Source organism: Saccopteryx bilineata, chromosome 4 (genome assembly GCF_036850765.1).
Source record: "Saccopteryx bilineata isolate mSacBil1 chromosome 4, mSacBil1_pri_phased_curated, whole genome shotgun sequence".
NCBI lineage: Eukaryota > Metazoa > Chordata > Mammalia > Chiroptera > Emballonuridae > Saccopteryx > Saccopteryx bilineata.
The window spans coordinates 112,535,175-112,551,879 of record NC_089493.1 but is presented as its reverse complement, the minus strand read 5'-3'; the positions used below and the strand labels follow the sequence as shown (position 1 = coordinate 112,551,879).

Below are 16,705 nucleotides of genomic sequence, written 5' to 3'. Positions count from 1 at the left end.
TCAGTTTTACTATAGAAAAAATAAAAACAGCCCAGTTGGCTCAGTGGTAGAGCATCAGTCCAGCATGTGGCTGTACCAGGTTTGATTCCCAATCAGGGCACACAGGAGAAGTGCTCATCTACTTCTCCATCTCTCCCCCTCTTGCTCCTCTCTATCTCTCTCTCTCTCTTTCTCCTCATTCCTTCCAGAAGCCATGGCCTGATGGAGCAAGTTGGCCCCTGGGAACTGAGGATGGCTCCATGGCCTCTGCCTCAGGTGCTAAAAACAAATGTCTCTGGTTGCAATAGAGCAAAGGCCCCAGATAGGCAGAGCATTGCCCCCTAGTGGGTTTGCTGGGTGAATCCCAGTTCAGGCGCATGTGGCAGTTCATCTCTGCCTCCCCTCCTCTCACTAAAATAAAAATACATACAAATAAAAACAATTTAGAATACTTCTGCTAAATAATAAAGCTCTTTTCAAACGGCACAATTGCATAGCCTTGACAATGAGTTTTACTTAATATCTACCTTGGTCATAATTTCAAAAAAAAGATAAAGGATCTGCAAATTTACACATGAGGTTTTATTTTTTTTATGAGGTTTTATTTTATTTTATCTAGAGAAACCATTAATAACTTCTATTACTAAGACCAAAATATTCATTAAAAAACTATAACATACAAGGTGCTGTGCGAGGGGAGGGAGACCTAGAGTTCCTGCACACTGGAATCTCAGCCTTGACTCTCTTCTAAGTAGTAAAGCATCCTCTCTTGGTGCCTAAATTGGGTACTGATCCTTTTTTTTTTTTTTTTTTTTTCATTTTTCTGAAGCTGGAAACCGGGAGAGACAGTCAGACAGACTCCCGCATGCGCCGGACCGGGATCCACCCGGCACGCCCACCAGGGGCGAAGCTCTGCCCACCGGGGGGCGATGCTCTGCCCATCCTGGGCGTCGCCATGTTGCGACCAGAGCCACTCTAGCGCCTGGGGCAGAGGCCACACATAGCCATCCCCAGCGCCTGGGCCATCTTTGCTCCAATGGAGCCTTGGCTGCAGGAGGGGAAGAGAGAGACAGAGAGGGAAAGCGCGGCGGAGGGGTGGAGAAGCAAATGGGCGCTTCTCCTGTGTGCCCTGGCCGGGAATCGAACCCGGGTCCTCCGCACGCTAGGCTGACGCTCTACCGCTGAGCCAACCGGCCAGGGCCTGATCCTTTCTTTTAGTTAAGTTTCTTAACAGCAACTGTGCTGGAGTATAGTTTATCTAAGGAAACCACCAAAACCTAGATGGAGCCTTCCGATGGGTCACTTCTACAAATTCTTTTACAAAATATAATTGAGGTTGTAGTTTTAATTTATTCTATTCTTATTAAAAACTGGATAACATCAACTCTCTGAAAGACATACTCCTCATTCTCTGCTCTACTGTCTTGAGAATTCTTTGTTGTTCAGTATTTCAATTTTTTTTTTTTTTTAATGACAGGCATACTTTCTTTTTCTAACCCTTTGGCTAAAAAAATGTAGCAACTGCCTGACTACCCCACCATCTCCATCTTACCCTAACTCACAGGGCACTTTTTGACTGTCAAACCTCTGACTTCAAACCAATTCACTCACAGAAATGGTTGAGCAGACTCCTCTGCAACCACTCCCACCTTACCCTGTTGGAAGAGTGAACTATAGCTCAAACCATGTCCTGTACTCTGTATTAGCCAAGTGACCCTGATGGGCTCACCATTGAACCATTCTAAGTCTCACTGTTCTTATAAAATGAGGAAATGAGCACATTTCACAGAATTGCTGTGATGATGTTGTTTAATGATGATGAAATATAGGGGTATGGTAGGAGAGGGTAGAGAGGGACTAAATGGTGATGGAAGGAGACTTATCTTGGGTGGTGAACACACAATACAATATACAGATGATGTACTATAAAACTGTACACCATGGCCTGACCTGTGGTAGCGCAGTGGATAAAGCGTCAACCTGGAAACGCTGAGGTTGCCGGTTCAAAACCCTGGGCTTGCCTGGTCAAGGCACATATGGGAGTTGATACTTCCTGCTCCTCCCCCCGTTCTCTCTCTCTCTCTCTCTCTCTCTCTCTCTCTCTCCTCTCTATAATGAATAAATAAAATCTTTAAAAAAAAAAAAAACTGTACACCAGAAACTTACATAATTTCACTCATCAATATCACCCCAATAAATTAAATTAAATAAGTAAATAAAGATAACTCAACACCAAAAAACATAATCCAATTAAGAAGTGGGCAAAAAACCTGAATAGACACTTTTCCAAAGACATATGAAAAGATGTCCAATGTCATTAATCATCAAAGAAATGCAAATTAAAACCACAATGAGATATTGCCTCACACCTGTCAGAATGGCTATCATCAATAAATCAACAAACAAAAAGTGTTGACAAGGATACAGATAAAAGGGAACCCTCATGAACTTCCCACTGTTGGTGGGAAGACAGATTGATGCAACCAGTGTGAAAAGTTCTATGGAATTACCTCAAAAAATTAAAAATGAAACTGCATTATGACCCAGTAATTCCACTTCTGGAACTATATCCAAAGGAACCGAAACAATAATTCAAAAGAATACATGTACCCTCTGTTCATTGTACTTTATTACAGTGCTATTTACAATAACCACAGTTTGGAAGCAGCTCTAGTGCCCATCATTAGATGAGTAGATTTTTTTTAATTAAGTGAGAGGCAGGGAATCAGAGAGACAGACTCCCGCATGCACCCCAAAAGGGATCCACCCGGCAAGCCCCCTACCCAGCAATGCTCTGCCCATCTGGGGCTGCCACTCCATTGCTCAGCAACCAAGCTATTCTAGCGCCTAATGCAAGGCCATGGAGCCATTTTCAGTGCCCAGAGCCAACTTGCTCAAACCAATCTAGCCATGGCTGCAGGAAGAGAAGAGAGACAGAGAGAGAGAAGGGAGAAGGAAGGGGTGGAGAAGTAGATGGTCACTTCTCCTGTGTGCCCTGACCGAGAATCAAACCCAGGACTTCTACACACTGGGTCGATGCTCTACCACTGAGCCAACCAGTCAGGGCCTAATGAGTGGATTAAAATGCTATGGTACATTTACACCAGTGATTTTCAACCTTTTTTGAGCCACGGCACATTTTTTACATTTACAAAATCTGGGGCACACCACCTACCAAAATGACACAAAATGACACTCTAACACAGTATATATTATATTATACATATAATTAATAATATAGTTTCTAAATGTATTTATACTCACATAGTGTGAAACCTGGGCCTGTTTCGATGAACACAAAAGGGCAGGTGTGGTATATATCCTGGCAGGAATGGTAGAAAGACACACACGAAGCTCTTCCTCAACAGTTCTCAGTCTCTCTCTGTTTTTAGTTTTTATCTCAGTCAAGCTTGAGAAGCTCAGCTCACATAGATATGTGCTTGAAAACGGGAGCAATGTCAAAATAGCTTTGTTGGCCAGAATGGGGAACTCCTTGGCAACAGATAACCAAAAACTGTCCAAAGGAAGATCAGCAAACTTTAGCTTTAAAGTTAGATAACATTGTGATGCATTGTATATCACCCTCTGCAGGGGCCTCTTTTAAAAAGAAAAAGGTCAAATATCTATATACACCATCAGGATAGACATAGCCAGCTAAAGCTGAGGCTTCATCTAGTGGTGGCAACATTTACTTCCAGTCCTGACCAGGATTAGAAATCGGGACCATGGGGAGGAGTAGCAGCTTCAACTACTTGCCAGCGGCCACACAATGACAAGTGCGTGGCAGCCTGAGCGGGGACCTTCCTGGGTGTGGATGAGAGGCAGCCTACTATTGGTTCATCGCTAGTGGCCAGGATGAATCCTAGAAGGTGATTGGTCAGTGAGCATTCCCTGTGCCTCCACTCTTCCTGTTGCTGATAGCTGGAGGGATTGTGAGGGGAATGTTTATGTTCGGATGGAGGCAGCTGGCAACGGGCCGGATAAATAGCCTCCGCAGGCCATATCGGGCACACAGGCCATAGTTTGGGGACCCATGTTTAATTTCCGCATGGCACACCTAACCGTATCTCACGGCACACTGGTGTGCCGCGGCACACTGGTTGAAAAACACTGATTTACACAATGGAATACTACTCAGTCATAAAAAAGACAGAAATCTTACCCTTTTGCAATGGCATGGATGGACCTGGAGATTATTATGCTAAGTGAAATAAGCCAGTCAGAGAAAGACAAACACCATATAATCTCACTTACATGTGAAATCTAATGAACAAAATAAACAAAATAAAGGTAAATAAATAAAGATAATGTAGCCAACACAATATTTAGCTCAAAGGAGGCACTTCATAAATGTCATTGGTTTTTGCTGGGGAGTGAAAGCTCTTAGTGACTTAATCTGAATTATAAACCTAATCTTGGGATCAAAATCATCCCAGAATTCAGTTTCTAGAATTTTAGGTTGGCATAAGAAAAGTTCATACCCTCTCCATATTCTTATGTCCATGCAGGCCATCCTCAAGGGTAGACAGTCAAACAAAAGTGGCCAAGGACCTGTGAGAGGACTCTGACCCAGCAACACCAACTGCTCTAGCAGCACCTACAATACATTGCAGGACAGGCAACAAGAAAGCCTCCTGCCCAGTCCCTGAATTTCTGTACAGTTTACCCTCAGCAAAGAGACATGAAGAAGCCCCCAAGCCATAATTCAACCTCTCCAAAAGAAGTGGCCTTGACCATGTGCCACCGCTTCTCTCCGTGGTTCCTAAGAACCCATATGACTCCTCTGAGAACCATTCCTCCAGTCTACAGCAAACACATTCATATGCCTTCATAGCCACGTTTGAACTTGACCACTAACCAAAAGAACTGCAGCACAACTAGGTGCCCTCATAACAAAGAATCCCAAGTTGTATTTCTGTAAAACAACTATACAATTCCTACTCTGTTCTAGGCACTGCACTGAGCATTTTACAATTAATAACTCATTCAATCCTCATAAATGATTAGGTAGATGAGGTACCTACCTAATTTATTATACCCCTTTTACAAAGGTGGAAACTGAGGCTGGGTGAAGTTAACTACCAAGTAGGCTGGTTTCAAATTTTCTGCTCTTAGCTAGTAAATTATGTGCTCCTTCATGTAGCTCAAGGGCCTTAATCAAAGCTGCTACATTCTAACCGGGTCTGTCTGTATATATATCATTAACTGCATGTCTATAGGCCCAGCTAGATGAAAACGGCTGTTTTGCTTCAGAATTAATATGAGTACATAAAAGCTGCAAATTATAGCAGAGAGAGGCTGGGATATGGGGTCAAATGGACTCAGATAAAATCCTAGCTTCATAAATTGCCTGTCAGTGGCTTAGTTAATTAATCATGAAGTGACTCTGTATCCACATCTACAAAACAGAGATTATGATACCTATCTCATAGAATCACTGAGGGAAGTAAATGCTATAACTCAGGTGAGTACCTAATGTGCCTCTCATAGAGGATGTGTTCAATCAGCAATAGCCTTGAGACTTAAGGTCCCAATCTTCTTCTTGTATACAAGTGTTTTTATATATATTTTTCTGTGAGAGACTCACAAGTAATGGAACAAGTAAAAAAAATTCTAGAATAAACTTAATAGGCAAAGAGTAATTCAAACTCTAGAAATGATCACACTAACACTTCGGTTCAATATTTTAGAGCATTTTCTTAGCATGACATATACATTGTTCTAGGCTCAAGAGCTATACACATTAACTACATAGAAACAAAAAAGGAGAGTGTTTTAAAATAACCTTCTTTGTCTTTTAATAAAAATCAATCATTTATTACTAGGAATATCATTCTCTTGTTTCATTTATTAAAAATGCAAAGAAAAGTGCTCACTTCGGCAGCACATATGCTAAAATTGGAACAATACAGAAAAGATTAGCATGGTCCCTTCACGCAAATTTGTGAAGCATTGCATATTTAAAAAAAGAAAAAAGAAAAAAAAAGAAAATGAAAAGAAGAGAGAAAAGTATTATATATAGATGATACCTTACTAGTTCAATGTGTTCCTCTAGTATAATTGTATGATTGGTCCTTTTCCTCTCTCCTGACCCTTGGTGGAACTGTGTCTCTCTGACCCCTAGAACTGAGTGTGGGCATAGGACTCACTTTGACCAAAGAAATGTGAATAGAAGTGCTATGTGTCCCTTCCAGGCAAAGCATTTAGTTATCAGGGTGGGACTCAGGGGAACTCCATTCACACCTCTTAGGCTTCACAGAAGCTCCTAGTGAGTGACTTCTACATCAGCCTGAGTTTCTGAGGGACTATGATAAGCAGAGCCCTCTGCTCAGTGGTTGTGTGGCATAGGAAAAAAGTAACTCCTGTTCTATTAAACTGTTCTATTAAAATTTGAGTTGTTTGTTACCACAGCCTCATCTAGCCTATCCTAATTGACAGAATAAGGAGTAACTAATAGAAAAAGTGAGTTAATGTTACAGTCTCATCTCATTAATCTCACAGCATGAGGATTATCAGTTCAAACACTGGGTGTCAGAAAGAACAAATTGTAACACTGCAATCCTGCCCTTTACTATTTCTTCTCACTTTAAGAGATTTCTGTTTCTTTGATGGCAAATACTATTAAACTCTATTTTTGAAATATCACTTGGCTTTAAAATGTGTGAGAAGTTGTTAGATACATGTAATAAACTTTAAGTACAAATACAGATGTTATTCAGGCATTCAGATTATCCATTTCTGTTAATACAGGCCTAAATTGTCTGGATAGACTAAGAACCTTCATCTTTTTGACTCTCCAGGAAGAGACAGTTATGGTGGCTTCCCACTGCTTACCTACTTATCCCAGCATCATAGAGTTAAAATTCTAAAATTTATATAGGAGCCAACTGGAGAGATAAGTAGCTATCAGGACATAAAAAGCTACAATGATCACAGAATAGGTCCCAGCCTGAAGATTCAAAGTAACCTTTTATAAGAAAAGCTCTCCAGAGTGCTATAAAGACAGGATAAGCCATAACTACTCTCACCCCACAAAATAGAAGCATTTCCTATGTCCTACCCTGGTTCACATGTGCTGGCTCAGTCACTCACTCAGCTGAAACTCCATAGAATAAGCTATCATGGACCTGCCACAGATTGCTGCCGAGTTCAGCATGAAAATCAAAAACTTTCACTGAGACTTTTAACACAGCTAGAGTGAGCAATAAAATCCTGATCTATGAACAGGCTTCACCTGATGCAATAGATGCTTGGAAAAATTGCACATAAACTAGATTAGGTAAAGAGATGATAGATGATAGATAATAGATAGATAGATAGATAGATAGATAGATAGATAGATAGATGGATGATAGATAATCCATAGAGATACATTTATATATTTATATTTCTAAAATATTTTATATATTTATATATGTGAATATATATTTTCACTAGCAAGTTAAAGGAGTACCTATAGTAAAATACTTTGCACAATGACTAAACATTTTCCACAATCCCTTATTAATCTTAGCATTCATACCATTTGCCCTAAATGATAACTTTGCATAAATCTAGAGATCAATGCTTTAATAAAATTATCCAACTACCTAAGTACTTTTGAACAAATACTTGTGTCAAATAAAAACCCACAGGATCTTGAGACTGCTATTTGTCCTCATTCCTTTTGATCTCTGCCTCTGGAGAAATCAAGGTCAACAGGTGAAAACAGACCCTCAACTCTAAAGTCAGAAGACCTGGCTTCCAATCTGAGGCCTTGTCTGAGCTCTGCCTTGGGCTTGACCTCCTAAGGCTATCTCCTTATTTTGGGGTGGGTAGGAAACAATAATCCAAACAATCTCTAAACTCAATTCCAGATGTCAAGTCGCCTAAATCAGTGTTTTTCAACCACTGCTCCACGAACTTGTCCACCAGAAATTTCAAGACAGTTGGTGAAAGAGTTAATCACCCTGATGTGTGAAGATTCTAACCCAATGATCTTAGTCGAATTCACTTATGCTCAGGGTGATATCTGCCTTAATTATTTTGGTCCCCAAAATAATTCTCCTATTTTCACTGGTCCCCAAGTGTAATAAGGTTGACAATCACTGTCGTAAGTAAGTAATAAGGGAGTGATTTAACTTCTACTCTCATTGTCGGGTAGAAAGAGGGTGGATTGGAAGGACAGGATGAGGCCAACTCTGCGCAAACTGGGGAACTTCTGGGAGAAGGCATGGGGGGGGGTGTCACAATGTACTCCTCTTTCAGGTAAAAATTTTCACTGGACTCCAGTTTGCATTTCTCTTTCACCTGGATTGCCTCTATCAAGTGTTTATAAACAGACAGAATGTGTTTCCAGCGCCCATGTGAGGCACAGTTCCTGCCTGGGTCATCACAAGAGGGTGGTTCCAATACAATGAGAATAAAAGAAGGAAGACAAAAGGCCAGAAAGAAAATAGACTCACAAACTATGTGTGTAAATGTGTCTTGCTTTCATGTTATCCACTCCAAGTTGAAAGCCACGTGGCAGTGCCTTTGCCTCTGTGGTATTTTACAGGCCAGTAGGGAATAAACAATAGGCGTGCACACTAAAGGGGGCCAAGTTAAGAGTGGAGGTTGCTAAGATCAGTCACAAATCTGCAGTGGCTGATAGCGAACCCTGGTTCATCCTTGACTCATTTCTAATACCCTTGTTCCCACAAAATAGGAGAAAACAAGCAGCTCAAACAAAATGAAACAGGCCAGAGGACAGGATATGGTGATGTCTTCTACTGTGGAAGTTCGGTGGCCTGCGGGGGCTTCTTTATATAATCTGGTCTCATCTTCTATAGCTTCCCAGCACCCTTCACTCTAGGCACTGCAAAACTTTCCCATCTTCCCCCTTTGGCACATTCTGTTCTCTCATCCTGAAATACTAGCTTCCTACCCCTTCACTTTTTCCTGAGTAACAATCTTTCCAGCCTTTACTCGAGGAAGTCCTTGCTGACACTATAAAGCTAAGCTAGGTGCTCATTGCCCTGTGTTAAATTTGCCTGTGTGCTCACCAGTAGGCCCCACAAGACTGTAAACATCTTGAAGATTGTTCCTGTGTCCTTCTATCCCCAATGTCTACAGTGTACCTGACACTAGTAGGTGCTCAACAAATATTAGTCAGGGAATGGTATGGCCCACTCTCTTGGCATTCATCATCAGCATCTTACAACAGAGTCTGCCAAACCACCTGCTTCTTTCTTGGGGATAAAACCATACAATGTGAAAAGCAAAGCACACTTTTAGCAAGATCTTCTGTTCTCCTTAACTAATAGCCCAGGTAAAGTGTCCAGAACCAGGCCTAGCATAAACCAGACCCTTAGTCATGTCCTTCTTGCCCTTTTTGCCACATCACTCTGCCCTCACTTCATCTACCTCCTCATAGCCTTGTTTTTTTTTTGTTTTTGTTTTGTTTTTTTTTTCTGAAGCTGGAAACGGGGAGAGACAGTCAGACTTCCGCATGCGCCCAACCGGGATCCACCCGGCACACCCACCAGGGGGCGATGCTCTGCCCCTCCGGGGCGTCGTTCTGCCGCGACCAGACCAGAGCCACTCTAGCGCCTGGGGCAGAGGCCAAGGAGCCATCCCCAGCGCCCGGGCCATCTTTGCTCCAATGGAGCCTTGGCTGCAGGGGGAGAAGAGAGAGACAGAGAGGAAGGAGGGGGGGGAGAAGCAAATGGGCGCCTCTCCTATGTGCCCTGGCCGGGAATCGAACCCAGGTCCCCCACATGCCAGGCCGATGCTCTACCACTGAGCCAATCGGCCAGGGCCTCATAGCCTTGTTTATTAAGCATAGACTTCAAGGATCACGCATTGTGCAAGAGAGAGAGAGAGATTGTGCAATATACTCTCTCCTACAAAAGCGTACAATGAGAATTCGTTGGGAGAACCAGGGATAAAGATGGTATATCACTCATGAAAATAATATTGGTCGAAGCATTAACAGTCCAGCAGAGAATAGGAAGACTGGGCATTGTCATCAAGATACATCCAGACTATTTCTCACCAGTGTCACTGCAGCCACCAACCCTGTCCCCTGTACAACTGCAGCAGTCTCCTGAGTGACCTCCCTGTCTCTGTACTTGCCGTGTTTTGCAAAGAGCAGCCTTCGATACTGGCTCTCCAAGTAAAAGACACAGAAAACACTCAAGGAAGAGCCCTTCAGGGTTACCATTAGCTGTCCATGATAGGGAAAGTGGCCGTTTTCTCACTTAATTGTCACATCTGTAGGATCATCAAATTTCTGCAGATGCTGGCATTGCAAGAGTCAGGGGTAAACACGTTCACTCTTGAGTTTGCTTGTTTTTCTTTCACCCAGCAGAGCTAAATAAACAACATCGCCTGAGAAATACAGCACTCAGACCCTCTCCGCCCTGGTTTGTTGTTCTTAGCTCCTGGAGTAAAAAGCTGTGGAGATGCATCTTCTTCCCTTGATGGCTCGATTTCTGTTTCTCACTGTGTATCTTTTGGTTTCTGGATTAAGTCCGGTTCTTGGCCAGGTCTGGTTCTGTTATACATAACTATGGCTTTACTCCCTCTGTAAGTGACAGTGGCTACCAGGAGACAGGTTTCTGTTCTATGCTCTGACCACCTGGTTTCTGATGGGTGGCAGACAACAGAGACTCTGGTGTTCTCCTTATATTTTCCCTTTTTATGTATCTATTGTCTTGATAAATTCTGATGTGTCCTACCATTTGAACACCCATCTCTTTGCCACTAGGTCATGAAATTGTGGTTTATCCAGTCACTGGGTGGTCTTAAGCACAGCACTGAGAATTCCCTCATGTCACATCCTAAACCACTGATTATATACAGTTTTATTTCCAACTATCAGAAAAAACTCCATGCTGCTTGGTTTGTCAATGATGAGCTCAAATCACTTAAAATAAAAAAATATCAAAGCTCTGTGCCTCCATCCTCCAAACAGAGAGTCATGCCTGGATCAAGTGATACCACAGCAAGGACACCTTTGACCTGCACTGTGTCCCTCCTCTTTTTGACCTCAGGAAGAAGGTAATTAACCTTTAACAGTGGAGAAAGACATGGTAGGGAATGAGGATGGAAGCAGAGAGGCCTGGTAGGAGCTAACAAGAGCTGACAGTGGCACCTTGGCCAGATAGCTCAGTTGGTTAGAGTGTCATCCCGATAGGCTGGTTTGATTCCCAGTCAGGGCACATATAGAAATTGATTGATGTTTCTCTCTCTCTCCCCCTCCTCCTCTCACTCTAAAAATTAATAAATGTGGCTCTGGTCAGTTGGCTTAGTGGTGGAGCATTGCCCTGGTATGTGGAAGTCCCAGGTTCAATTTCCATCCAGGGCACACAGAAGAAGCATCCATCTGTTTCTCCACCCTTCCCCCTCTTCTTTCTCTCTATCTCTCTCTTCCTCTCCTGAAGCCAAGGCTGCATTGGAGCAAAGTTGGCCTGGGCACTGAGGATGGCTCCATGGCCTCTGCCTCAGGTGCTAGAATAGCTCTGGTTGCAATGGAGCAACGCCCCAGACAGGCAGAGCATCACCCCCTGGTGGGCATGCTGGGTGGATCCTAGTCAGGCACATGTGGGAGTCTGTCTCTCTGCCTCCCCACTTCTCACTTCAGAAAAATACAAAAAAATTAATAAATGTAAAAGAGAGAGAGAGAAAGAGAGATGACAGTGGCTTAGACTAGAGTGATAATGGTAAATGCATAAGAAGTAAATACATTGCCTAATCAATGGTGGTAAGGGGGATAGAGCATTGACTTGGAATGCTGGGGTCGTCAGTTCAAAACCTGAGATTGCCGGCTTGAGAGAGGGGTTGCTGGCTCAGCTTGAGCCCAAGGTTGCAGGTTCCATTCCAGTCAAGGTACATACAGGAAACAATCAATGCACAACTAAGTGGAACAATGAGTTGATGCTTGTCTCTCTCTCCCCACCTCTTTCTCTTTCTCTCTCTCTATCCTTTCTCTCAAAAAAAAGTAACTGCATTCAATACATTTTAAAGGCTGAGGTGACAAACATTGCAGTTGAAATGGATGGGAGATATGAGAAGTAAGAAGCCAGCAATGATGAGACATCTGATAGATGACAGAAAAGGAATTCAGAATTATCTTGGCTGTTCAGAAAAAAATTAAATGTAATAAAGACATGCAAACATGGCTCTTGGATTTAAAAATTCAACTGCAAAAATGCAGAGATTTGGGAAAACTGGCCTCACAGTAGTCTACGAGAAAATGAGCAAGGGTCTTAAGGAAACTTTAAAGCTCAGTGTGGTTCACCTTACAATCAAAAGAGCCTACAATGTAAAATATAGTAACTGAAGTAGAGCACCTGAGTTGAGGGGGTGACACCTTTAGTATATTCCACACTGGTTAGTTTATGTCTAAAATCCTTTCAAGTGCTAAGATTTATAAATCCTTAAATCTGTCACCTAGGAGAAGCATGTCCTTGCAGAGTGGTCTTGGTGCATGTACAGTGCATATCTCCACTTGGGGGGAATCACGGTAGAGTTTCTTTTTATGGATCAGCATGGAGGTCAGCAGAAGAGCAACATTACCCACTGTGTGTGCGTGTGAGAGAGAGAGCATGCGAGAGAGGGAGAGAGAGAGGTTCAGAAGCAATATAAACATAAGAGTAGTCAACCAAGTCAAAAGACAAGTTTTGAGCCAGTTTCAGACTTTAACTTTCCACACGACTTCAGGCAAGTGTCCTTCCCAGCATTTCAGTGTCCTAAGCTGTAATGGAGCGGATAATGGCAGCCTCCATGCCTAACAGAAAGAGAGGCTCTAAAGACAAATGGGGTGTCCTGCAATCAACAGCCACCTATGGAGCAGCCATGGAGTATAAGACAGTATAATTAAGCCCTTAGGAGAAAAATGTGCACTGAGCTCTCCAGAGAGAGAAAGGCAGGAGGAAAAGTAAATGAGAAAGTGAAAAAGGATGTCAGGCAAGAACAAAAGTCCCTCCCTGGGAGCTAGTTTAAGAAGTGTATCTCTCCAGAAACATCCGTTGAAGGCACCTGAGCTCTTAAACACACCAGCCAGTAATGGAGTGCAAGAGAGGTCACTGCAGAGATGAATGAGGTATTCAGCCAACAGCGAAATGCATGGTTTGTGTAACAAGAACAGATGGCTCTGGTGAGGCAGTCTCTGTACTGTCCTTCCGCCATGTTCATGATGCTGCATGGAATGTCGTGGGACATAGATCAAAGACATTAAGAACGACCTCACGGGGAGCACTTGAAGACCACTAGATGGGGCGGCGGGGGGTGGGGGGGGGAGATGCAGGGGCACTTTAAGCAGCTTCAGGTGAATCAGTGTGAATTCTCAGTTATCCTGACTGAGATATGGGCCATTCCAGACCACACCTCACCAGCTGAAAAATATTTTCTTTTGTCTTTTTTCCCTCCAGACTACAGACATTTAATTCCCACATAAGAAGAAAACACCTTAGCATAAGAACCCAGAAAACTAAAACCACTGTTCCTTTTAAGTGATTCCAAGCTAAATTGACTAAAAACTATTTGGTCCACTGGTTTTACACTGAAAGGTTTGGCTGCCTGAAAACTATACTATCTCACAACTAAAAGGTATACAAGAATTTAGAAATCAGGCAGAACAGAAGGTCTCTGCATTTCTATTTTAAAGCAACATCACTTTTCCTTAAGACGGGTATTTTATATCTAAATGCCTGGACCTGACCTTTACAAGTGTGTGGTTTTCATCGGCAGCTGAGAAAAACTGTCATCCTGCTCCTCATTCTCTTGTTTCTATTAATCACTTTTTCTCTTTACAAACTATATAATCAATAGGGACATGTCCATTGCCCTTCTAGCTGCTTTCTATTATACCTCATTACAGTCTTTGTTCCAATTCCCAGCTTCTCACCATTAAATATTTACATAGTGCGTCTAAACCGTCCCATCCTTCTGCTGTCGAGGTGACTGTCTATAGTTGTGTAATCAATTAGCCTGGCATCTGATCTCTGTTTCAAACGTCTTCTAAGAGGAAATTTAATTATGATTAATATCTTTTTATGACTTTGAAATTATATAAACATGATTCTTGACTCAGTCATACTTGTTAAAAGTCATAAATCAATTTAATTTATTCCCTCAAGATGTGAGTAGATCTTTCTAATTCTGGTTGAATTTTAACAATGTTAAAAGTTCAGTAGACATTAGATGAATATGCTTCTTTCTTTCTTTCTTTCTTTCTTTCTTTGGGAAACCCTTTTGGCAAGATCTGTATGGTTGGGAGTTTTGGGAAGGTTTCAAAGCAAGCCATACACATACAATTTCAAGAAAGCATTCTGTAATTATAACAAAAAGAAAGATATCTTCACACAAGAAAATAATTTAGATTGCAAGCACACTCTATGCATGAAATGGAGCTCTGGCAAACTGCAGTAAATTAAATTTTTATACATCAAATATTTTGGAAAATTCAGAAAAGTTATTATAATAAATATGATCCTTTGTAAAAGTAGAAAATCCTTCTGTGAAGTACAGAAGTCATTTCAAATTAAAAAATAAATATATATACATTTCCATATAATGGTTTTAACTGTGGTTTTCCAAAAGTAGGGTGCACTTATATATGGATTTTGAAAGTACTTGGAATAGTTGTACTGTCTTATCAAACACTTCTCATGACCCACAATTAACCATAATCTCCCAATAGCAAATTTTAACCTTCACCCTGCCACCTGCACACTATTCCTGTAGCAGACACCAATCCCTATTCCTGGAGAAGACACCCATTCTTTTTTTTTTTTTAAAGATTTTTTTTTTTATTTATTCATTTTAGAGAGGAGGGAGAGAGAGAGAGAGAGAGGAAAAGGGGAGGAGCAGGAAGCATCAACTTCCATATATGCCTTGACCAGACATGTGCAGGGTTTTGAACCGGCAACCTCAGTGTTCCCAGGTCGATGCTTTATCCACTGCGCCACCAGAGGTCAGGCAAGACACCCATTATTTTTTTTTTTTTTTTTTTTTTTTTTTTTATTGATTTTTTAATTGATTTTTAGAGAGAGGGGAGAGAGAGAGAAGGGGGAGGAGCAGGAAGCATCAACTCCCATATGTGCCTTGACCAGGCAAGCCCAGGGTTTCGAACCGGCAACCTCAGTGTTCCAGGTCGACGCTTTATCCCACTGCGCCACCACAGGTCAGGCAAGACACCCATTCTTAAGAAGACTTTTCCAAAACTTGAAAAGAAGGCAAAATCAGTGACTGCCTATTTTTTCAAAGTCTTAACTGGAGCCTGGTTTAATGGGCCACACAGACTATTTCATTTTCTAGGAGAATATATCTTTGTTAACTTACTATACCGCAGATGAGGGTCCACATTCTGTGATGTTACATATTAATCACATATATTTCTATATAGCAGAAATTCATTTTGTCCATTCAAGATGATAACACTGAAGGTTATGGCTTATTCATCATTAACCAGTTTTGTATCAAGCCTAGCAAAGTTACTTCAGGAAATTCTTCTTCAAGCTTTTGTTTGAACCAATTTTACTTATCCTCTGGTTGCCTCATTAATAAATTAAATAAATGTTTGACACATACTTATTCTTTATCTGCATGAGAGGCATGTTTTAATTTCTTTGAAAACTATGCTCTCATATCCACCTCTACTTTCTTTCCATGCCTCTTTTGTAGTTAGAGACAGCCACGTAATGCAGTTCCAGAAAACTAGATACAAGGAGAAATCTAATTAGTTTCTGGAGAAGTTTTCACTCCTCTAATAAAGAAGGCAGCTGTAGCTGGCACTACCCCTTTCCTCTCCTTTCCACCTTGACTGCCAATGTGATTTCTGGAGTTGGGCCCACCAACCTTTCTCCCAGGTGAGAGAGAAAGGTAAGAACAAGGAAAGGTAAGAAGCTCTGAGAGATGCCAACCCCGACAACACTGAGTCCACAGATCAACCTCTAAATTTCTTATGTGAGAAAAAAACTCTCACTTGTTGTAAATCAGGTTTTCTTTCGCCTTGAACCAAGCATATTTTTAGCTGATGCTGTTCCTTAGCCTTTTTATAGCCTCCCCATTTGGTAGGGTAGCATGCTTTCAACCAGAGAAGCAAGTCCCACTCCACCTAAAACTGAACTACCAAAGAGTGTACTTTTCGAAGAGATCGTGCAGAAGGCTTAGCAATGCTTCATAAAAATTTCTAAAAACAAACTGATATTGTCTCCAGGTGTGCTGGAAACAAGTAAGAGCTGCCTCTAACATCCAACACCTCCTCCCATAACTCCTGCTGAACACCAAAGTTGGTGAATCATAAATGAAGGAGACTGCCTCCTTCCAAGGTCATTTATACCTAAGGATCTAAAGATCAGAGGAGTTTCCTAGTTCAGGGACAGCAAACAGGAGTGGTCCACAGTGTTCCTGCAAAGCCTGGGGATCACCCTTCTCACCCCTTGCAATTTTCCAGGAATGACCTGGACTCAGACCTGGCTTGAACTTCCCTAGATCATGTCACCAAAGAGTGAAGCCCCAGGGGAACATGAGCTGACAAGCAAAAATAACTACTCATTTAGTGCCTTGAGGAGTACTGAGTACTTCACTAAACCCAACTCAAACCTGTTGACCTAATTTCCTGTTACTCTCACACACAGAGGCTTAAAAAGGTTTTTTCCCAGTTGCTGCTTGTGTGCTCAAGGCTTATTTCTAGTTCCTCATCAAAAGAAGGGTGACAATTCCCTTCTATGCATTTCTTCTAAATAAGGAACATTGGCTT

The 16,705-nt window shown here is 41.8% G+C and overlaps 2 pseudogenes; one reads left to right on the top strand and one right to left on the bottom strand.

Moving 5' to 3' along the window:
• The window catches only part of LOC136335530 (urotensin-2 receptor-like), a 167,913-nt pseudogene that overhangs the window by 137,848 nt on the left and 13,360 nt on the right, over positions 1-16,705 (bottom strand).
• Positions 5,848-5,943, top strand: LOC136337007 (U6 spliceosomal RNA; annotated as a pseudogene).